At 41.6% G+C, this 25,591-nt stretch overlaps 1 pseudogene; it reads left to right on the plus strand.

Moving 5' to 3' along the window:
• The first annotated feature begins 6,181 nt into the window (after nt 1–6,181).
• Nucleotides 6,182–25,591, plus strand: part of LOC147431234 (uncharacterized) — a 36,821-nt pseudogene continuing 17,411 nt past the window's right edge.

Genomic DNA, 25,591 nt, shown 5'->3' on the forward strand with positions numbered 1-25,591 from the left:
TGAGAGTCGCAATGGAGAGCCCGCACTTTGGCTGGGAGAGGAAAGTGTGTAGGTCTAAGTTATGGCTGAAAATGTGAGAGAAGCAAGTTCGGATGTGATCAAAAGCTGAGCACTCTAGTAGTGTGTGGTACTCAGACTCTCGAACTTGCAGTGAGCATAATGTGCACAATCGATTTGACTCTTCTCCATTGCCCCAACGCCCTATCTCGCATCGAAGGAAATGGGAGCTAAGCCGAATTGCTGCGATAGTGCGTATTGCGGACAAGGGAATAGGCTCAAGCATGTAAGTGTGAGTACGGTTTCCTCTCTCAGCGAAGAACATGGTTTTGTAGTTGGGGGCAATATAGGTGGTGTAATGTATGAAGCGTGACCCACCGGATTTCTCCCAAGCCATAATACATTGGCGTTGTAGAAAAGCTTCATTCACTTGAGAGTCAATTGAAGCATCATGTAGCAAGTGTAATGCATCCCATCTCCCAAACCACTTCTTTATGTCTTGCATCCATCCCGTGCTCAAGATCTTGCTTTTATACGTCTTTTGAACTTTTTTGCTTGCTTCCCATGCAATTGTAGGAAGTCGATGTGAGGGGTTTTGACGCATCTTTATCATGTACTCCACAACCCTTTCCATGCCCATAACCTCAATTGAAAGAGATCCCGACTCAAGAAGTAGGAGCATATATGGTGTTTGTGTCTTAACTTGGAGAAAGTTTGTAAGAAAACGCTTTTGGACATTCTCAAACTCTTTCCAAGTAGACTTTGAGATGCTCCCGCCCCACACTTCAACTCCATAAAGAAGAACCGGTGTCACCAATGCATCAAAAAGATACTTCTTGAGAACCCAACACTTGATGTTTCCCGCATTACACATGTTCTCAAATGCATAATATGCTCTCTTTCCCGCTTCCAAACGATGCATAGCACATTCATGCCACTTGTGATTGGATGGAACCTCAAGGCCAAGGTACTTAAAGCTCTCAACAACTTCAAGTGTCTCGTTGTTGTACACAATGCATGGCTTCTCCTTATGGTTGGTTTTCACAAGCATAACCTTTGTTTTGGATTCATTTACAATCAGCCCACTATGCAAGCAAAAGTTCTCAAGGACAACCATAAGCTTTTGTGCATCTTCTAAAGTGTGTGCTAGAAGCACTACATCATCCGCATACAACAAAAGCATGATTACCGCATTGCAAATAGTGACCTCTTCAATGCCTTGTTCTTGCATAAAGTCAAGTACCATTTGTTCCAATTGATCGATGCATAGACCAAAGAGAGTTGGTGACAATGGACATCCTTGTTTAACCCCAATAGTGCTTACAAAAATTTCTGAAATTTCTCTTCCCATGCGCAATTGACAAATCACCTTCTCATAGATTCGAGAAACCGCAAGCATAAACTCACTTGGCACTTGGAGAGAGAGAGAGAGAGAGAGAGAGAGAGAGAGAGAGAGAGAGAGAGAGAGAGAGAGAGAGAGAGAGAGAGAGAGAGAGAGAGAGAGAGAGAGAGAGAGACAAAAAAACGCTACTCTATTGCTGGATTGACAACCTTACATATAGGACTTTAGGTCATGCAAACTAAAGTGCTTTGCATGCCTTTAGGAGGCATTTCCCACTGACCGGAAAAGGGCCTCAACCCAACAATCAGTTGCTAAGTAACCTCCTAATAAGTTTGTTAAGTGTAGGGTAAATGCAAGCTATTCTGGAGCACAGAAGAAAAGCATGGAAAGAGAAAAGTAATCTGTAGAACCATGTCCAACAATGCTTGTCATCTTCCTACAATACTAGCTAGAAAGAAGTCACAGCCTCTTGAAGAAATTACTCCTATGAGTATGTGTATGCGGAAATTGTAACGTGCTGTGAAGATGACTTTGGCTGAAAGGAGGAGCGTCAAAAGATGCTACTAGCTTCATAGCCTTCTCTCTCTCTCTCTCTAACAGTGGCTAGAGACAAACCCACAGACAAAGCTCCGAGCTGCTTATGGGAACCTGCGAACTGCTTGTAGAGAAGATCAAATTGCTACTGAGAGCAACGTAGAATGCTTTTTTTAATTTACTTGGTAGTTGGTAGCTTTTGACGGCGTAGTTTTTTTTAGAGCTTTTCATCGCAACGATGTTTTTTTAGAGCTTCGACCTGTAGACGACCTGTAGACAAAGCTTCGAGCTGCTTCTAGAACATGCGGAGTGCTTGTGGAGAAGATCAAATTGATGCCGAGAGCAACACAAAATGTTTTTTTTAATTTACTTGGTAGTTGGTAGCTTTTGACGGCATAGTTTTTTAAAGAGCTTTTCATCGCAACGATTTTTTTTTAATAATTTAAATCTAATGCCACGTGGTGGCTTTTGCGTTCAAAAACCACAAAAAGAGCCTTGGGCTCACCAAGTAAATATATGGAGAAGTGTCAAGGGATGCGGATGTAGGATCAATAGAATCTAGATCAGTAGCTAGTGGACCAAGCATTATGAAAACAACACAGCACCAACAAACATCAATGAACACCAAAGAGCTTGTGGAAGAAAGAAGAATGGGACCAAAGGAAATTCCAATCTAGAGAATACCACCCTTGAGGTGATGATTAACCTATGGAGGAGATCATCCATCACCACAATGCCCTATGCTATCACAACCATATCCTAAGCCAAAGTGGAGTGCCATAAAAGATTAGTGGACGAATCATGCCACTAAGGAGTGCTATTATAATCGGGGATAAATTAGGGAAAGGCCTCATCCACCTAGCCTTCCATATTATCAAAATATGTTAGCAAACCCTCAATATCAACCCAATGGACCAACACCACCCACCCATCAATATCTTGAAGAGAGCTCTTTAGTGCCAGTACGAATGTTTCACAAGGAGGAACACCATGGCCATTATCATCATAGTGATCCTTACCCAACGAGGGCCGTGGAAACCTATGACCAGGAAGGTGATGTTTCGTCTTCTACAAACTTAGAGCTGGTGAAGTGCAACTTAAATCATGGTGAGGGATTTAGCCTAATCCAGGGGACTCTAATGTTCATAGTCACCAAGGTGAATCTAGACCAAAGTCATATCTTCAAAGACCATATGCACAACAACCTAAACAACAGAGACCTTCGGGATCTTGTTTTAGGTGCGATGGTGATCATTGGGCTAGGGATTGTCCAGAGGATCAACCAAATGCTATAGTCAACACTCCTCATGGTAAAAAGAGTGAGGGAGGATATTGTGGAAGATCCAGAATCAAACACTTATACCCGGATTGTCCTCAAACCCCAGAAAAAAAAAGAAAGGTAAGGATGAACATCATGAAATTTTTACTGTCTTTGAGTGGATCAAATTCAAAAGCAAAAATACCATTGAAGGTAATAATGAGAGCACATGCAAAATAGAAAAAAACAATTGAGATAGTGGGAAGTGACTATGACAAATTTATTAGTGCAAAATCAGTTAGAAAAATCACACGAGATAGAGTGATAGCTCAATACCATGAGAAGCTAAAGGCTATTACGACCTAGTTGTCACAAGATCAAGAGCAAACACAACAATCAATGAAACCTGAGCCTAGTGTCAAATTGGATGACAAGAAGGAACATCATCCAAAAGAGGAACAAACAGACATAGGCCATAAGGTCTTAACAAATCTAATAGCAGTGAACACTACGGATCAGTCTACCTATTAAATACCACGTAACACGCCAAAGGTCAGAGACAATTGGCCGAAAGAAATTTGGAAGATGGTTAGGAAAGCAAACGATGAGAATTGGAATGAAAGGGTAGCGCCCATTGCAGAAGTTGATCTTGACAAAGGCGTGATTGATGTTGACATTCAAACTATGTACATGGATCAAGGTACAAAGAAATCAGGGGATAAAGCAGACGTGGATACCTAAAGGGATAGTTGAACAAGAACATTCTATGCCAAACACAATAGACACTACACACAAAGTCTGGATACCTAAGGGAACCCCACGAGTTCACGGGGATTTGATTTGGCTTCCAAAAGTTCAACTACAATAAGCCAAATAGTGCAGACACTAATCTAGCAAAAAGGAACAATCCGACTAATCAGTTTCCAATGCCACGAACATTACAAAACACAATGAGGTGGATACCAGAGCCCAAAGAGAGGCAACAACTCCCAACAAAACATGGCCTAACAATACAACCTCTTAAACCTAGGGAGTCCAAAGTCATGACCCAAGAATGGAGGCCACTACTTCAATCACAATCGCAGAACCTCAATCGACAATAGCCTTCGACAATTTGTCAATGCGTTATCAAATTACAAGGCTTACTACATGGTATACACTCAATGAAAACCACACAGGTGAACCTCTCCATTTGGATGCCCTTAAGAAATCAGCTTAAGACTCCCCTCAATGACATAGTGTCGTCCAAGAGGACTCAGACTAGGAGGGGGGGAGGCTTTTGAGCATTCCAAATGCACAATGTGATGCTAGGAGAAAAAAGGGCATTGTTTTCTTGCTTTTTGTATTGAAATTCGTATTTCATTTCTCATCTTTTGCCACAAGTGTTGGTTTTATGCCCTAAAAGTGAAAAGACTCAAGAGCAAGAGACAACTGTTGAGAATGAGCCCTTAGGTGTGTGTAGATATGCAAATTATAACGTTTTTGCTAAAAAATAATAATAAGAAGTGCAATAATCCGCTAAAAACTTGCAAATAAGGACTTTTTGTTGAAAGTCGACTTCTTTTATTTATCGAGCTAGTTTTTAGATTTTTGGGCCACGTTTGCTTTTAAAAAAAATAATTTTTATAGTTTTTTAATTTTCTAAGTAAGAAATGGTAACAAAAGAAGGAAAATTACTAAAAAAACAAAGAAACACAGGTACATGGATTCAAGGAAAAGACAAAATTTTTCAAAAGTCAATTCAAGGCAACAACGAGCAAGAGCAAGTTTGGCCAAAATCGAAGAAGTTGCGGAAAATGTTTTGTAAAGCTACAGATGCCTGATTGGACAAATAGGACGCATGGGGTCATACAGTGTCCAAAATCAAACTTTTTTGACATGGTGGTCATCGAACATATGAGGTGGGACTAACTGTGGGATTGGGGGGAAAAATTGACACGAGAGACTTGGGTATGTACAGGTGAGACCCACTTAATTCTTCCTTTTCACTTGTGAAATTGTGTGTGTGTGTGTGTGTGTGTGTGTGTGTGTGTGTGAGAGAGAGAGAGAGAGAGAGAGAGAGAGAGAGAGAGAGAGAGAGAGAGAGAGAGAGAGAGAGAGAGAGAGAGAGAGAGAGAGAGAGAGTATAGATGCCAAAATGAATGTCGATATCCACATCGATATGGGAGCTTGTATACGCATCGGTATAGGCTTTGGAAATTTGAAAATTTTATTTTTTAAAAATTTGATCTCCCTCCAGATTTACCTACATATCGACGCCTGCCATTGATGTCGGTAATCTGATGTCAAAATCCAAGCGATCTCTTGTAGTGGATCCATGTACCTTTTCTGATATTTTGGACAAAGACCATACATGCTTGTAGCAGAGACCATTAGAAACAAAACTTCCAAAAGCAAGGTAGCCAAACATGCTTGTAGCAGAGACCATTAGAAACAAAACTTCCAAAAGCAAGGTAGCCAAAAAAGTTCAAAAAGTGGGTCAAATGGAGGTGAAAGTATTTTAAGGCAAAAGCCAAGCAGACCTAGAGTTTGACTTTTGGGTGACCTCAATTGATCCAAATTAGACAAAAACTATTTACTATAATCAGTAGACCAAGGGGGAAATGTGTACCAAGGTTCAACAAGTTCTAACACAAAGGTACATGGATCACCATCCACAAATAGCTATTACTAGTCCCTAAGAGCATAGTATTCTTTTTAAAACTAAATTTGGAGTTGATTTGTGGATTTTGCAAGCAAAACTATAATTTCTTCAAAAGTGCGATTAAATCTTGATGGTTTCACATTTTGACTAACAGAGCGGCTGTAAATCAAATACCAAGTTGATTTGTGGATTTTGCAAGCAAAACTATAATTTTTTCAAAAGTGTGATAATATTTTATTGGTTTTAAATTTTGACCAATAGAGCGGCTGTAAACTCATAGCCACCAAGTTTCAAAGAGGAAACAACCATGGGAGCACGACCATCCCAACCAACACCAACCATGAAACTCTTGCACTTGAAATTTCAATTTGAAAGTGACCAAGGTGCTAAAATCTGCAAAGATGATATGGATCGCAATTGTGTGAAACTAGAAGACAGACCTCCTGAGTTCAAGGACATAGTTTCTATGGACTCTAGAGGCAATCAATACTTTGATGACAAGAGAACCATGCATTTAGTTGTGCAAAATCCCTATATTGTAGATAAGTGGGGATTAAGAGACACCAAAGATAAGATTGATGTTGAGCATGAAGAAAAGACGCCAAAGCGGGACATTCCAAATGCAAAGCTTAGGCAAGCGAATATGGCAACTCAAGTCAACACTGACAATACACATGTGGGTTTGTACAAATATGACAATCGAGAGCAGATGCTCTAGTATAAGTGTAACAATCCCAACATTGGGGAATTAATGGAGTAGAAATGCTTATATGCCTTTACATATGAGGAAGGTAGAGATACCAAAGTGATAATGCTTGATAAGTATGAACGACGATACTTTGCCATAGACTGCAAGGAGCTAGAGAGATTTACATACTTTGGAGGACCTCTCCATTAGTACTATGTTGCTCCTAGAACTTTTAGACTAACGGTCTCTGAAACAAGGGAAGAAATCACGAGAGCGAGTCCTGTGAGAACCAAAGTGGAAGATACGTTCAATAGACTACATCTTTCTATACCTAGAACAATGGGATCCTTAGGTTCAAGGGTTCCCATGACCACACATTGGGACAGTGAGTCTTGAGACACTATGCATACTACGAGAGCTCCAAATACTTGGACCGGAGCAAGAGATGCACGACCTGATGAGAGAGCGATTGATTGAAATTCCAGTAGAGTATCTAGCAGTGTGGGTATGAAGCGATATATGTTGTATTAGGAGAGCCTAGAATGATGAGAATGGTAGTTGAGTCATGAAGAATGCGACCATCTCAAGTGGCAAGGTGTGCATCCAAAAAGTACAATGGGTCGGAGGATCCTTATGCTCATGTTTCACTCTTTAAGCAAGTTTTAAGTGCATAACAAGTTGCGGATTTCTACACTTAGTACGAGAGATTTAGGTTGACCTTGGAAGGAACATTATTGACTTGGTTCCAACCATTGAATAGTAAAGATTTTCCAAACATCGAGAAACTCCTATGAGAGTTTGTAGAGAAATTCTCCAAAAGAGGGATCAAGCACAATACGGTTTTCCAAATCTATGCCTTTAAGAAAAAAGAAAACAAAAAAGTGAAGGAAGCTTCACTTCACTTCAAAAAATATATTGAGAGATCTCCCGTGTGAGAGTTGCCACACAATGAATGATTGTCAGTTCTCTTCATAGAGGGCTTAAGAAACAAAACTCTCACAACATTTTAGTATGCAGGGGGGGAAGTCATTTAGTACCCAAATGCAAGCATACTCCAAACTTAGCAAAGATGATTCTCCTAAGACAGTTGCTGAAAAAGAGGAAATGGCAAAAGTGCCATATTCGTCAGCAGTTGGCAGTTTGATGTACGCTATGGTAGCCACAAGACCAGACATTGCACATGCAGTGGGAGTGGTTAGTAGGTACATGGAAAACCCTAGCAAGAAGCATTGGAAAGTAGTGAAGAAAATCCTCAGATGCTTGAAGGGTACAGCTAACAAGTGTTTACACCTCAAAAACAACAATGCGTCTATTGTAGGTTACACGGATGCGGATTATGCGGGTTGCATGGATCATAGAGGATCCACATCTGGCTATCTCTTTATGTTTGTTGGCGCAGCTATCTCTTGGTGATTGTGTCTCAAAGACTGCACGTCTTCATCTACCATTGAGGCAGAATATGTTGTTGTGTCTGATGCCAGCAAGGAAGCCATATGGTTTGCTCGTCTAGTGGGAGATTTGGGCATTCGCAAGGTTCCAATATTGCATTGTGATAGTTAGAGTGCCATTGCTTTGGCAAAGAATCTGGTGTTTCACTCAAAGTCAAAACACATAGAAGTCAGATTCCATGTCATACAAGATGCATTGGCTGGCAAGTGCGTCGAGCTTGTCAAGGTTCACACTCACAACAACCCCGCAGATGCTCTCATGAAGAGCCTTGCCTCAGAGCGATTTACACACTGCATAAGTGATGCTTCATCAACTTTGTATAGACTAGCTATACTAGTGACACTATTGGCCACCATGACCTTCAAGTGGGAGGTTGTTGGGATGTAGGCCAGGTGTCCGTTGGAAACCACCCTTACCCTTACTTTCTCTAATCAATATAAGGAGAGAAAGAGAGAGAGTTGACTCTCTCACTTTCCTCTCCACTAACCCAAACTCTCTATGCTTCATCCCCTTATCCCAATTCTCTTTCCCCCTGTCTTGCATGCATTCCTCACACACACACTCCACCAAGACAACCCCCACAACCATGATCAAACCTCTGCAGCATAGCTGTCTAGCACTAACATACTGTCAATACTCAAGAAAGTGACTTGGATGGGGCATGGAAACTCTTTGAGGGTGTCAACCTCAAGAACTAAACCTATAGATTGGAACTATCTATAGCACTAGAAAATCTATCACTCTCTACCCAAGCAATCTGCCTATGTCTTGTCTCACCACTCTAGGTCATCACGCCATTTTGGCACTCAAACAAAGTCAAAATGCAATAGAACTTTAGGAGGAGGCCTGAGAGGTCTAGGGGCCACTATCCTACCAAGTTTGGTTACCATCCTGCAAGGTACCAAAATCACAATCCATCATGATCAAGGTCCTGAAAATTGCAACAAAACTATCTAGAATGTTCGCCCTATGGTCTAGGAACACTCTCTTATGGTCAAAACATAAAAAAACAACCAATTATATATTGGTTGTCCCAAACCACAACAAAATTGAGAAATGATTATACTGAACGTAAAGAGCACAAGACAAGGAACACAATGTAATTGTCAAAATCAAATTTGGAGAAACAGAGTTTGAGAAAATTTAATTACAAAGTGCTAGAGAGCACCCGCTCTCAGTTGTACGCTTAAAATCTCCCAAAACTTTAGATAATGATACAAGGGTTGTGTTCAAACTCAAACATTTGAACTTTATCACCTAGGGTACTTTTTGCCAATGGCCGGCTTACAAGGCTCAAAACTCAAGATAGAGATTATAACTCATATATTACAAAGATATGGCTCAGGAAGCATTCCGCTCAAAAATAAGAGTTTCTCTCATTTACAAGGTTTTCTTGGAAAAAATAATAGGAGTACAAAATGATGGCTTTATGAAGAGGTGGATGACTAGGAGGGTGCCCAGTTAGTCTAGTTGCTAACATTCCCCCCTTCCTAGTTGCTGCACATCCTCGTGCAAGCATTTTCTTTAGCTTTGCCTTTAGTAGTAAAAAATGCTATTTTTTAGAGTTTTATGTGATTATTTTGAATTTTTCAGCTCGGACCACCATATTTGCTTGGATGTCAAGGCCTTTGAATGGTTTTTTGAGGATCACGCTTTGATAAGCTATGTGTCACGCTAGCAGATCCTTTTCCATTTGGTTGAAGATGGTGGAGTCCATCTCAAAGAACCTGATCATGCATGCCTCTTTGAAGGTTTGCATGTAGTGCAAAGGCAAAAACATGACATGGGCATACATCCACATGATGATGTTGCGATTGGGGACCTCTATCTCCAGGCTCTAGGTTATGCCTTGTGTACCTTCGAGGAACACTTGCCAAAGGTTCTTTGATGCTTCAATATCTTCAATGTCTGTGATACATGTGATGATTATCTTGGAAATTTTGACCATCATCTGAGAGGTGAGATCAGGAACATCTCGCATTTGTGTGATCACTGCCTGTAGAGAATGCACCATATATGACTTGATTGGCTTGTAGTTGTTGATGGGATTTGAGAGTACTGGATAATTCAACGCAAAAGGTTTCTTGATTTTCCATATTTCATAACTCTCCTAGGATCGTCATCTAGGGATTGGGCTGTAAATAGGGTTGATCCGGACATGTTTGGGTGTGTTTTGATAGATCCTCTCGTCCTGTGGTTTGCTGCTCGAACCACTTCTTGTGCCATAGATTTTGTAGTATTATGATTACTTGGTCTACCAATACTAGTACATCCTTGTAATTGCCTTTTTGGTTGCACTCAAGTGCTGCTAGGATCTTTCTTTTCCACAATAGAGCTTCTTGCTTCATAAGTGGCAATGGAATCATGTCATGATCGAAGTCCTTGACCACTTCATCAAGATTTATCATCAGTAGAGTGGTGGATTTCAAGACCTTAAGTTTGTATAGCGTAACTCCTTGTGAAAAAGGCTAGAATCTCTGCTATCCATTTTTTCATCTCTTCTCTAGCATTGGTTTGTTCTTTAGTTGTTTCAAGGTCATGTAGCCCACCCTTGGTAAACGTACTTGGTAGATCTACTGGGGAAGGTCTACCCTTCTTGCTTCCACCACTTGTGTTGATGCCTATTGAACCGAAAATATTGTCTTTTCTTTCAAGACATTGATTGCCATCTCTTTGCCTTAGAGCTCTTATGCATGTCTCTCAGCTTGGGCAGCTAGATCAGATTGTGTCTTTGCCTAATGTTTCTTTAATGATTTGATCTCTTGATCCTTTGGAGCCTCTATGTCCAAATGGCCTGCTATCATGATTTTTCTATCATAATTATCTTGAAACAGCTGCTCTTCCACCATTTTGAGCTCCTCTAATATTATAGTACGTGCTTGTGAAGTGGTAGCTAGAGTTATTGTGTCTTGCATTGCCCAGAGTTGAGATAGTGTGTTTTTTACCACACTACATGATTCTCCTAGCTTTTTCTTATTCTAATTTTGTCTTTCTAGCTATTCTTCTATCTCTATGGCTCCACTTGCAACTTGCAATTTGCACTCATCTCATCCTCAATATCTTGAGTGAGGGCAACATTGTCCTTCCTCTCTTGTTCCAATTCTTTTTGCAGTGTGCTCTGGCTCTCTAGGAGGCTTTCTTGTTTCTATTGTAACTTTGTGTTTTTCACCTTTGCTGCTTGAGCCTTGCTCCAAAATAGCATTGGCTCTTGTCAAGCTTCTAATAGCTCAATAGTGGTTAAGCCATAGGCAATCCCCATAGGACTCCACTATTAAGACCATAGCTCTCGACGGTGATGCCCCGTTATCTGCACGAAGGCAGGCACACTGCAAGGCTGAAAAATACCTATTCTACTTACTCATTTGCAATTAATAATACCAACCATTTAAACCTAGCTTGAGGACCTCCCTTATTGAGCAAGAAAAGAGAAACCTTATGCTCTAATACCAATCTAGCATTTAAGGGCCTAGTAACTTGTGTGTAGCGGAAAATAGCATGAACATAGTGAGCATTTTATTAGAATAGATTCGTAATGAGAATAACAAGAGTGCTTGGGTGGAGAAAGATACAAAAAGAATAACACCTAGCTAGATAGCATGAACAATACTTCAAAAGAGAGAGAAATTAAGCTATTGAAAACAGTTGAGGACCGGATTTACATGGAGCTGGTTCCCCCTCCAAAAGGCGTTGTATTATGGTATCTACCATCAAGAGAGACATTTTACAATACAATTCTTTGTGTTCCTTCAATAATAGCTAGTGCAATGAAGATGGAAACTTCAAGTACTAAGCAAAACACTTATAAAACACAACATCGATTCCCTCATGGTCTCAGACCCAAGACCTCACACACCTTCAAAGATGGTGAGAGCTAGCGGGGTATGAGAGTATATTGAGAGGAAGAAGGAGTAGTCTTACGCGAAAGATGTACATCTCCTCACATAATCACTCATATTATCATAGCATAGCTTAGTAATTAGCATGGTAGAGGAGACGAGCATGCATTGAAGCTTGGCTCTTGGTTGGATTTGCATCTCAAAACCAAGAGTTGTTGGTGTAGGCCTCCCTTTGCACAAGCTTGGAGTAGGTGATAAGCTTTCCATTAAAGCTTGAGAAGGAGAGAGAGAGTCTTCTTGCTTCACACATGAGTTTGTGTGAGTGTGTATGCAATAATGCCTTGAGAAAATCAACCCCCTCTCTCTCTTGGTCGACCCCTCTTGCTATTTGCTCATGCTGCAACCCTATTGGACCTCTCCAGGCTTAGCCAATGGAATTTCAAGAGCATAAGTGATAGCCTTTTGACATGTGTCCCCCTTTTCCCTTTTGTGAGAGCTAGAGGTAATTAATTAATGCTACTAAACTCTCATTGGACCCCTTTCTCTCCTGGCCAATAGGAATCAGAAAAACCATTGGGTTGTTGAATGCTCATTGGATCCCTTGGGAAACTGTCCAATAGTCTTCTAGAGAGCTTAATTCTTATTGGTTCTTTTATTAAGTGTTTTTAAATTAATTAAACTAGATTTACTCTAGCCTAATTCTCATTGGTCCACCTTCATGGCCATCCAATAGGATTCGAGTACACCTTGTAGGCATCTGGGCTAGGGAGCTGACATGTGTCCCTGATTCCTTTTGTGTAAAGGGAGCTTGTGTGTGTGTGTGTGTGTGTGTGTGTGTGTGTGTGTGTGTGTGTGTGTATGTGTTTCTCTCTCATCCCCTACTTCTAGGGCTCACCCCCTCCTAAGTAGGACTCTTTGAAGACTTTTTGGCACACATACTAAGCATCCAATTTTCCTAGTGATTGACCTTTGGGCACAATCTTTGAATTTTGGAACCTTAGCATTTTGGAAGTCTTAATGGGCTGAGCCTTAGGGTCTTTAAAGCCCATTGTTGCACCTTGCTCTTTTGCAGATGGCCCCCCCTTTGGATCCCTATTTTCCCTCCTTTGGATCCCTATTGTGGTCGGTCTGCCAGCTTAACCAATATTCTAGCTTTTTCTCCCCTGGCACTTCCCCATATTAAATGATCAGTTTAACATGAGAAAATCATTTAGGAGAATTAGATATTAGTTATTATGACATTACCTCTCTCTTGAAATCATAGTCGTCCTCGACTATGGGGTAGAGAAGATAAAGCCTATTCATTAGTCCTTTTTCTAGCGTGTAGAGGATCCCATGTTACCCTACGACATCATTCCAGAATGGATGACTAATCCATTTGGCACTGGAGAGCCTAAGCTGCTGCAAGCATGTCTGCACATTAGTCCTATCAATCTTCCATAGTAGAGTGACAAGCTCTACTCGGTGTTTGGGAGATGTCGTCTCCGCAAACTTGATCTAAGCATGCATACTACTTCACATTTGTGCACAATAAAGAAAAAGAGAGTCTTGTAAGACAAAAACTTTGTTCATTTTAAACATTTGTACATTTGCTTACTCTAGGGAAGCATTGTAAGCATTGACAAGGTTTAGGTTATCCTTTAATTGTATGCCTTGCATCCATCTAGCATCTTCAAAAGGATAATTCTTAAACTTAATAAGATATTGTCGGATAGTCTTACTGTCTCTTAATACCTTGTCTTCATGTCAGAGAATGGACTCATTAGGAAATTTCGGAGGTCATTTGGAGGTCCTTCTAAGAAAAATAGAATTTTGACTTTCTCTCTCTAGAAAATAGGTGTGGTAAAAGCAATTCTAAACTTGGAATAACCATTCAAAAAGTGCACTTACAAGTAGATTCTTGCCACAGTGTCATAATGGTCGTGATGATTGAAGAATAAATTGTTTTCAATTGCATTTAATGAACGTCCTAGAATTGGAGGGAGTTTCCTGTACATGGAATGTATGACTAAAGGAAATAGGATGTATCCTTCCAAACCTGCTTTCTCCTTACTTTCTCATTGTTTGTGCGTTGACCTTAAAGAAAACCTCCCTTTATTGCACTGTTGCATGCATGGCTTCTTCTTCCACCCCCACAAATGTCCTCTTTAAAAGACCCTTCACCTGGATCCCCAATATACGCCACTGTGTAAGCGAGGCAAAACTAACATCAAAGTGACACCAATCATGACAGAGAGACTCAAAGTAGAGGGAGCAAAACACTTAGATATTTGGACAAAAGGCTCACTCTATCCATTGAATCCCATGACGAATGCTTTCCCTACATTTTCAAATTCCACTAACTTATTGACCTTTGCAGGTAATGGAGAGAATGGATTGCTTGGCTACTGTAAAGCTCTAAACAACAAAAGCAAAAACTTATAAAGACATGGTGAAGCACCAAGAAAATGAGATCCATAGACTTTCAAACTTGCATTATGAGGAACAAAAGACTGTAATGCAACACACACAAGAATCACAAGTCTTGCGAACAAAGGTACGGTCATTACAAAACAAAGAGACAATGTTAGGCACTCGTGTGCGAAAGAAGAAACTACGGAATCTTGAAACGTTGAAGGTAGGCTCTGGCGGTCTTAAGAAAAGAATCCAAGCATTCAGGTGAGCATTGTAAACTGTCTAATTAATTTAAACTAATCTAAGTTTTTGCTTATGTTAGTTATGCTTTCTTTCTAGAGATTCTATCTATCCAAACAAAGAGAACATAGACCCGAAGGCCAATGTAGGAAATCAGTTAAAAGCCATTGATAACTAGTGGTCTTGCAAAGGATATAATGCATGACAAAAAGTTTAAAGGTTTTGCAACGGGATGTCGTTGACAGATTCATTTCAAAGAATGCAGTGCCGGCCAAGCATATACAGGGTACATTGGACTCCCTTAGAGTTAGTAAAAGAGGTTACTTAGCTATTCAATAGTCTATCTCTTCCATGTTTGTGAAGAAAGGAATAAATTCTAAGCTTTTACCGACAGCTGCAAGTGTTTGGAAGGAAAGGCTACAGCTCAATAATGAACAGACATGCTACATTGGATGTCCATTTCATATTCAAGATATTTATACCTCACAGGGAACTACTATTAGTTATGATGAGAACAACAATATCTTCATGGACCTCATTTTGTCCACTAGCCATGGCTAGGTTATTAGGGAAGAGTGGGTTATTATGGTTCAGGTGGTCGGTGTGAGGTCTTAGTGCTGCTGGAGTAGGCTTTTGTCGTGAGAAGCCGAGATTTTGAGTTACCTCCCTTTGGTGCTGGCCTGGGCGTGCCTTCGGCGCCTTTGCTCGTTTTAGTGTTGGCGACGCGTGACTGGACCGCCTTCTTTCTTTTGTCGATGTCGATGTCATTCTGTTTTTTTTCCTTCTTTGTGTTGTGATTGTGCATATATGCGTGCATGTACTGTATATGGGTGAGTGTGGGTAGGCGTGTGTGTATATGTGTGAGTGCACGAGCGCGAGTGTGTATATGTATGGATGTATGTATGTGCATATTAGCGTGCATGTGAACGAGGGGGGGTATATGGATTATGTGTGTATATATACATATATATATATATATATATATATATATATATATATATATATATATATATATATATATATATATATATATATATATATATATATCTATATGTATATATATAGATATGTTATATACATATATATATCTATATGTATATATATATATATATGTATATATATAGATATGTTATATATATATATATACATATATATATATATATGTATTTTCTTTCATTTTGGTTGTTTACTGGAGCAGGGAACGTGAGGATGGGAGATGGGGAGACAGATGGAGAGAGGGCGTTGTGTGTGGGGAAGGGAGGGTGTGTGTGTGTGTGTGTGTGTTCAAGAGAGAGAGCATGAAAATGCGGCGCCTTCGGGCTGAGAGCGAGAGAGAGGAAGATGGGCCGCCTGCGCACAACGTGAGAGAGAGAGAGAGTGAAGGTGGGGTGAGGTGGCGAGGGAGGGAGAAGGTGAGAGGGTGGGTGTGTGTGTGGCGTGTGTGTATACGTAGCGCCTTCGAACTGGGTCCGGGAGAGCGGGAGAGAGAGAGAGAGAGAGAGAGAGAGAGAGAGAGAGAGAGAGAGAGAGAGAGAGAGAGAGAGAGAGAGAGAGAGAGAGAGAGAGAGAGAGAGAGAGAGAGAGAGAGAGAGAGAGAGAGAGAGAGAGAGAGAGAGAGAGAGAGAGAGAGAGAGAGAGAGAGAGAGAGGCTCGAGTGGTCCGTATCTGACAGAGGGCGAGAAGGGGGGGGTTTAGGAGTTATATATAGACAGAGAGAGTATTTTCCTTATGGCAGGTTCCCACCGTGGGGGGGGGGGGGGAGAGTGAGAGAGAGAGTGTGAGTGGAGGGGGAAGGATGTGGATAAGAGGTTATTGAGAGAGGGGAGTGAATTGAGAGAGAGAGAATATGAGATTCCTTCCTTTTGCCTGCGGGGCCGCTCTCTCAAAGGGAGAGAGTGAGAGCTAATGGGAGGGGAAGATAGGGGGGGGGTGGTATAGGCCGGTGGTTCGCCAGAGCTGGGAAGAAAATGGGGGGGGAGAGGAGAGTGAGGCCGAAGGGGTGTGAATGAGAGGGAAGATGGAGGGGTATAGTATGGCGGCCCACCATAGCTGGAATATGGACAAGCAAAGAGAGAGAGAGGGAGAGAGAGAAAGGAAAAATGAAAGAGAGAGAGAGAATATTTACAAAAACTGGTGGCTCGCCAGAGGGGGTGTGATGGTGGTATCTCATTTTATGCGCCCACTGGGCCAGGTGATGCAACGGCAGAGTAAGTGAGAGAGAGTGGGCTGGTGGAGCCTAGCGGTAGGAGAGAGGCTCTGTGTTCTGGTGATAATGGAGAGGTGTGGCCAAATTGGTGGCGCCCCGCTAGTGGTTAAGCCTAAAGGGTGGTGAATGGTAAAGAACTTTCCCTTTTTTTTGTTTTTCCTTTGGTAATATGCTCTCCCCTTCTTGGGGTATGGTTCTCACGGTCGCGGTTTCGAAAATCGGTCGTCATTAGCCCTCCCCTTTTGGTTAGAGGCATTCATCTCTCTAACTCATCTGCTTGATCATTGTCGTCGAAGGTGGCGGTTGATGGTGTACCCTCATCTGGAATGTCGATAGGTGGAGCCTGGTCAAATTGAAGAAAATAAGGTTTGAGCTGCCAACCATTTACCCTAGTTTTATGAAGTTTTCCATCAGCTTCCATAAGCTGGTAGCTTCCATTGGCATACTTTTTCCTGATGATGAAAGGGCCTTCCCATCGGAGTAGGAGTTTCTTATCTTTGCGCGTGTCGAAGCGATTGTCGTAGCGGAGCACCAACATTCCTTTCTTCAATCTTTTTTTGCCAAAGATGCTGGTTAAAGCTAAGCTGTCTGTGCTCTGCTTGTGCCGCATGATAATTTATTGCTTCTTCTCTGTCCAGCTGTAGTCTTTCGAAGTCGATGATGTGATCTCTCAAATGCATGTTGGGCCGTTGAAGTTGGCTTGCCATTACTCTGAGACTTTGTAGTTGCACTTCAATGGGCAAGATTGCTTCCTTACCAAATACCTGATGATACGGTGTGAATCCCAAGGATGTAGGTCCACAAAGCTGGTAGTAGGTACTTATCCCAGTCTCCAGGATGATTGTTTACCTGCTTGGTAATAATTTTAGAAACCATTCCACTCACCTTTTCGACTAGGCCATTACATTGAGGGTAATATGGTGAAGAGTGCCTCCTTGTAATGCTCAGTTTCTGCATTAATTCTCCTACCAAGTCTGCTCTAAAACCTGGCCCTCTATCAGAGATAATCTCTAATGGTGTGCCAAACCTACAGCATATGTGCTCGTAGATAAACTTAGATACCTCTACCGTTGTGATTCTAGTAGTGGCTGTAGCTTCTGCCCATCTAGTCATGTAGTCGACCCCCATGATGATGTAGAATTTTCCTGACTTGGCCCTAGGTAATGGTCCTATGGCATCGATACGTCACGTTTCAAATGGTCCGTATGAAAGAATAGGTGTCTGTGGTTCAGGCATAAGTGACCTAGTGCGCCTTTTGACAAAACTTACACGTTTTGCACTAGTGGTGTACATCACGGTTGAGGCTAGGCCATATGAAGCTAGCCTGTAAGATTTTCCTACTTGTTATGTCTAGGGCAAAGTGACCACCATAGACTCTGTCGTGACATCAAGCAATTACTCTCGTGATTTCATGAGAGAGAGGGACCTTCCTGAGTATTTCGTCCTTACCCTTACAGTACAAACCGTCATTGATGAGCCGATACCTAGTGGCCTTCCACGTCAGCCATTGCTTTTGTCCCTTTGTTAAATCCGATGGGCATTCCCCTGTTTCAAAAAAATGCATGATATTAGGTAAGGCATCACTACCATGAAATAGAGGGAGCTTTAGCTTTATAGCCCCAACCACCACTTCCTGCAGTCTCTCACTTGCTAGGGCATCTGCTTCATGGTTTTGAGTCCTTGGGATATGGTGTATTTGAACTTCTTCAAACTTACCCAACAAGGTTCTTACACCACTTAAGTGAGTCCTCAAGCTAGGATTCTTGCATGTCCATACTCCACATACTTGCCTTACCAGAAGTAGAGCATCCCCAAATAAATTAAGGCATTGTACCCCTTGCCAGATGCACAATTGTAGACCCTTGGTTAGTGTTGCGTACTCAGCTTCATTGTTAGAATGCGAATCTAACAATTGGCCCAGCGAAAATACCTTTGTCCCTTTGTCATCAAAGACCACTATGCATGCAGCTGTTTTGTCGGATGCTCGCTTGTTAGCTCCATCAAAGTAGAGAGAGTGTGCTCCTTCTACCATCGGTGGTACTGGAGGTAATCAAACTTCTTCCTCTTTAGATTGCTTCTCCTTCCTTTCAAAGACTTGGTAGGTCATGAGTCCCCCCAAGCTTGCCTTTGTCGTGCTTTCCACATGTATCGTATATCAAATTCTTGTAGACGAACTAGCCATTTAGTAATCCTAGCAGAGACATCCATGTGTTGTACGACATAGGGAAATATCTCATCCATGGTTAGAATCACAAATTGCTTAGGCAGCAAATATGACCTAAACTTTGTAGTTGCAAACCTAAGAGCTAGGACTAAGTGTTCCACATGGGTGAAACCTTTCTCTGCTGCTATCATCATTCGACTAGAGAAGTAGATTGGCCTCATGAAAGATGTCATCGTATCCTTTTGAAGTAGCACAACCCTCAATGAATCATCACCCACACTTGAGGTGACATAGAATTTTTCATCCCACTTAGGTGGTGAGATAGTTGGCAAGGTGGCTAAGAACTCCTTTACCTTGTTGTAGTGATGTTCGCTTTCCTCGTCCCAAGTGAAAGCTGATTTTTGAGTGAGCTGTTGCAGTGGTAGAACAAGTTGCGATAGTAGATGTTCGCATCTACTCAAGTACCTCACTTTTTGTAGAAAAAAGATGAGTTGACGTTCGGTTGTTGGTGAAGGTAGGGCTATGAGTGCGGACACCTTGCTTGGGTCGGTGCTGATACCTTTTGATGAAATTTCATGGCCTAGTAGAATGACTTTACTCTCCCCAATGTGGCATTTATCCACATTTAATTGCCCGCCTAGGCTTTGCAGCCTGGCCGAACCTTCAGTTACCTTTTCTAAGTGTGAAATGCGGGAGCTATATATAAAAAAATCATCAATGAACACTCTTATGGATGTTCCAAAGAACGGTTGAAAAACATATGTGACATATCTTTGGAATGTGGCAGGTGCATTTGTGAGACCAAATGGCATAACTCTGTATGCAAAACAACCCCATGGCATGATAAAAGTGGTTTTTAGCTGATCTTCCAAGGCTATGCGTATTTGAAAGTATTCAAAATAACCATCACACACAGTATAGCATTCCAAACCCGCTACTTCATTCAAAATTTCATCCAAGAAAGGGAGAGGAAAGTGGTCCCTCTTTGTAGATGCATTTAGTGGTTTGTAGTCAACACAGACCCTCCACTTACTATTCTTTTTAGGTGTCACTACTACCGGTGACACCCATTCTGAGTTTTCTACAGGATAGATGAATCCTGATTCCAACAGCTTCCTTACCTCGGCCAAGAGTACCTTATCTTGTATGACCCCCAGTCGTCGTAGCTTTTGCACAACTGGTTTTACCCCTTCCTTCAGCTTAATACGATGTTCCACCACTATAATGCCTGTGATTCTTTCATAGTTGTCAATAAGCAGGTCAGAAAATCCCATCAACATTTGCAAAAAACTATCTTTATCCTCAAGTGTTAATTCCGTGGACAACATACCCTTCAACCTACTTTCTCCTAGGCCAGGTGATTTGCTCTCCTTTCCATTGTGTTGCCCTTCTGGTGATGGATCACCAGTTGTGCTTACCCTTTGTGGATCCTTCATAATGATACCCATCAATCAATAGAACTATCACTTTTGTCGGTGGATGTGGTCTCCTCCTCACAAGTGGAAGACTCGCTAGTGGTTTCATCTGCTGATGTTTCTAGATTCATTTGCTTCTGCTTGCGAGTCTTCATGTTGTAGTAGATTGTCTCCCCTTTCTTATTGGTCATGTGTAGAAGGCCAGTGCCCCAGTCCTGTTTTGCCTTCATGGCCATCAACCATGGCCTTCCCAAGATTAGTGGATAGCCCTCCCCCTTAGTAGGCATTACAAAAACATCTACCTCTACCTCAGTGTTGAAAGCTTTTATCTTCACGGCACTTACCACACCCACACACTTTACTTTTGCATTTTTTGCCATCTTTGCCTTGCATGGAGAAGGCCTGTCAACCTCAAGCCCTAACTGAAGCATCATAGCTTTGCTCATCACACAGATTTGTGCACCTCCATCAATGTAGGTGTTTCCAACCCTCTTTCCTTTTATGTTGACATCGACAATTGGAAGGATGGTGTCCATGTTGCAACCTGAAATTGCTCCGGCCACCTTTGCATTGGAGCGTCTTGTACTTACCATTTTGGACCATTTCCGCCTTACTTTTGGTGCGAGATGTAGTAGCTGTGGCCATGTAATCTTTGGTCCTTGCTCTGCCACATCCAATGTTAGATCATAGGGCTTAGAACTTTCCCCTAACTGGAAGTCGGTGATGCCCAATTTCCGTCGTGGCCTGGATGGCCTCTTGCTAGTCTCTCCTCTCGTGTTTCTCTCATCATCTCATTGTGTGGCTTTCTCCCTCCTAGCTATTTTCACAGTCATGGCTTCAAGTGGTTCTAAAAAGGTTACCTTCTCCTTACCCTTGTCCCTCTCCTTTGCTCTGGGTGGATCCGCTAATACGGCTTTCCTTTCTCTTCTAGCCTTATGATGTTTACAGGGTGATAAGGTGGTGGTGCTGGTGGAAGATGTGGGATGGATGCTTGTGCTGGTGTCTGGGGTGGACGTAGAATTTGTGTTGGTGGGGATGGTGCTCTGGGTGGGGGTGTTCTTTCTCTAGGGGGTGACAATTGGTTCCTCCTACCTCCTCTATTATAGTTTTGTCGTGGTTTGGGACAGTAGTACATACCGTGACCATCTTCTCCGTAGTTGTAGCAGTGATACTCCCTGTTTTATCATCGTGCTCTTCGTGGGTCTTGATCTCTTTCTTGACTCCTTCCTTGCTGTATTAAGTGGACAGACAAATTTTGCAGTTGGTCAGTAATATGGGCCAACATATCTTGTTGGTCATCTGTTACCCCAAGAGCCGGACTTGTGACTTATAAAAGCACTTTTAAAAATTGGGTTTTATGCGCCATGGATGATGTATGAGTAATAAAAACACTTTGTTATATCTCAATAGACAAAAAATTTTCTATGAGTTTTGTTTTTTCTCTTAAGTTTCAAGCAATAAGCCACGTGGAGTCACTGATTGTCATTCATTGATTTAAAAAATGGTGGTTACTCTTATATCAATTGATTGTCGTAAGATGGTGGTTATTCTAATATCAATTGATTCTCGTAAAATGGTGGTTAAAATTATAGCAATTGATTGTCGTAAAATGGTGGTTACTCTTATAGCAATTGATTATCATTAAGTTTGTATGCCGTAACTGAAGTATAGTGTTTAATCAGGATATGGATAATGATAATCAAAGGGCTAAGCGCGCTTTTGAGCGTCTCAGATCCATGTGTCAAGGCGGTGGAGTGAACGACACCGCTCGAATTGCTGCTCGTTGCTCCCAGTGGACCAACCCAGTGGGTACACAATGGAAAGAGGTGAACACTAGGATTGACTGAGAAATGGTCAAATCCATATGGCCAGGCATTGCAGATGACAACATCAAGAAAGGCCGACTCAAGCTATCACAATGCATTAATGCAGACATACGAGACAATGGAGAGAACATATATCTCGATGTTATGGGTCATCCTATGCATCATATGGATTGTCCATTGTGGTTTGCCAAGATGTTATACATGCATTATGTCTTGGGTGAAGCAGTGGACTTTAGCTCAAGGACACCTCACATGACAGTTGAGGACATTCGCATTTTTGCAATCACCGTCACACGGCAAGAGATGTCATTGGCACTAGAAGGTGCATCAATGGAAGTGCACCAAGTTAAGGAGGAGCTTCAAACTCAACTCAGGCAAGCATCACAAGCTACACAAGGCTCTTATGCAGAAGAAACCCTAAATAGAGACTTGCAAAGGGAGGTGAAGGTGCTATCTCGCCACGTAAAAGAGTTAGAGGCGACTATAAAAAAACAAAATGCTTCCACATTGATTGAGCACCCAACATCTATTGAGGCCCCTCCAGCTTCTGGTGAGCACGGTGGTCCTTGCCCCATATGTAGATCATTCTTTCATGAGTGGTGTCGTCACTTCAGATTGCCATGCAGACATATGTATCATATATCATGCTTGATGCAAAGCATGATGAATAACTTTCATTGTGCTATATGTGAGTTTGAGATATCCAAAAAGCTATATGCAATGTTCAAAATGTCTGAAGACTATAATAAGCTTAAAGGTCAACGTGAACAGGAGAATGAAGATATTCTCACAAATATTTCACTATCACTTGGATAGTTTTTGTAACATTTGAAAACATTTACTCATTGTCTTGCGAGAATTTATTAGTGAATTGTGAATTTTCTTCACTTCAGCTTCAATTATGATATGTGATAATGCAACGATTTGTTAGGGCTTTGTATATTATGAAGCTTTAATAGTGATTTGTGGCCTTGTAAAGGCTTTTAAGGGCTTCGTTTATTATTAAGCAAATGCCTAAACCTTAAACTAAATATATATAAAAAAGCTTATAAGATAAACAGTTTCTGAACTTAACCAGAAGTCACTCAATGGATTCAATAATCTATTACTTAAACCGCCGTCGCTTGCTGCGACGGGTCAAAGTTGGTTCAATTTCCAAATTCTCTTCAATCTCTTCTAAAGTACATGTAGTTTCTACTTCATGAGATTCCCCTTGCAGCTCACTGTCTTCGTCCACCTCATCATTGGTTACATCATAAGTCCAGTGCGGCATCCCCTCTTTGTAGTTCTCAGCTTGCACTCTTGCCAATAGCCGATGGTTGCAGTACATATACACCAATTTTTCAGCTCTTGAATTTAGAAGGCGGTTTCTTGGTGGAATGTACATATTTATATGTACTCCAGTTTCTCTCAGAACTTGAATTGGATGCACATTGGGCTAGGATTCTAATAGCTAGGTGTTTAAGGGTGGGTGCACTACCACCATTCATCATCCACCACTTCCACGCTGGTTGCTCCGTGGCAAGTTTTTCCACAAATTTTGTACCAAACTTACCCTCTTTGAGTTTAAACTTCGTAAGATCAGTAAGAGCTGATGCATTCTCATCAGGATCATCATAAAACCTGCCTATCACATCATAAAAGTCTTCCAACACCTCCTCATCAAGTTTGTCTATTTCCATTGCCCAATACTCTGGATCCAATAAGAAAGCTACGCTGTGTAGTGGACTATGTGCTCCAACCCATCGACCATGCACATACTTTCTCAAAATTTCTCTCCTCTTTTGAGTGAATGGTGTCTTCCAAGGATTCACAATTGGCTCCTGGGGCTCCTCTGGATTTGCAAGGCTTTCTTGAACAGTCCACCAAGCCATCCACACCTTACCTATGTTAGGCAAGGCAGAATCCAGTTGGCGTAATGCGAGCATAATTGGCATCATGACATTGTGCACATCCACCACATCATCCCAGAAGTGGCGATCAACTAGTAGATCTCTGATCACCCCTATTTTGCTTTTTTTCTTCTCCCTTTGACCAGCCTCCCATTCTGAAAAAGTGGCACAAACAAATGTCTCCATCACAGCATTATTATTTTTTATTAGTGATTCTACCGTATAGTAGTTGGTGCAAAATCTAGTTTCGCACGACAGTTTTAACATAGTAGACATCCTCTGACGGTACATGTCAAGAACCCTCTGACGCTTCAAAACAAACTTGACTATTAAGCGAGCATTGTCTACTATCCATTTGAACCACTCTGTGTCCTCCCTCTTGTACCAATCTTGCAATACCAAGTTCAAGCTGTGTGTACTGCAACCAACACTATATAGGTGAGAGAAGCGACTTTCAAGTATTCTACCTGTAGCCCTGCAATTTTTGGCATTGTCCATGATTACTTGGACAACATTTTCTTTTCCAAGTTCCTCAACTGCGTCGCCAATGATGTCAGCTATAAAACTGCCAGACTTTATTTGACCAGAGCTATCCATAGATTTGATAAAACATTCACCACGAGGACATACAAGCATGATGTTGATCAATGGCTGCCTTTGAACGTTGGGCCAACCATCACTAACTATGGTGTATCCAGATTGTTTTGTTACATTTAATATTACCCTTTGAATATCCTGTTGTGTGCTTGTGTAACATTTATCCAACAGTTGGTTTCTCATATGGTGATATGTTGGAGGGGTAAATCCAGCACCATACTCCCCAATGCGTTTCCAAGCTGACTTCCATGCATCACGGGTGACAATGGCCAATGATCCCCCGGTGAAATAGACGGCTTTAGCTAGTGCAAGTTGTGCTTCTTCTAAGGCAAGTGTTTTGAAGCTCGTCTGTAAGCTAACCTGTCTACTTTTTTACGATCCTACCTGAAAGTCAGGAGATCCATGGTTTGGAGGTGTACTTCCATCGATATGAGAAGTTGGTTCCCTACTTTGAGTGCTTCCATTGGTGGGGGTTACACCCAATGATCCCTCGTACTGGTTTGATCTTATCGATACGGGGGTGTGATGGTCGAAAGTAGAGAGTTTTGATCTTTTGCTCGTGGAAATTAGCTTACCAATTAAAGCTTTTAAGCGCATAGCTGCTTCTTCTGCACCTAAGCCCTTGCACTTTCCTCCTTGGATTCTGGTATTGCCACCTAGCAAATGATCCCTTATTCTTGGTGCTCCTCCAGATTTCTCTTCGCCACAAAAGTTACATTTCCAATCTTGATACTTATTTAAATTTGTGGCAAAATTCCACTCGGGTCTTGGACTTTTTCCACCTTCCTTTCGCTTGCCCTGCGAAGTGGTGCCCTGCGAAGCAGGACTTGGCATCGAGGTAGGAGGTCTCCTCAAGGAAGCCAGGCTTGAGACACCAACATCACCGCTCACATTCCCGATGGAAGACATACTTATTGGATGCCTGCAATACCAATAAACATAGCTCAGTATGCTATCTCTTCTTTCAAGTATTATTTAAACCAAACATTAGTGTTATAATCAATATCACACACAAGCGTAGTAGTGAATCCTGAAGGGAATAAACCTCAATGTACTCAAACATGAGCAAGCAAATACAACGGTGAATCAAATATGTGATCAGTCCATCC

Source organism: Adiantum capillus-veneris, chromosome 21, assembly GCF_014529385.1.
Source record: "Adiantum capillus-veneris isolate H3 chromosome 21, ASM1452938v2, whole genome shotgun sequence".
NCBI classification, from domain to species: Eukaryota; Viridiplantae; Streptophyta; class Polypodiopsida; order Polypodiales; family Pteridaceae; genus Adiantum; species Adiantum capillus-veneris.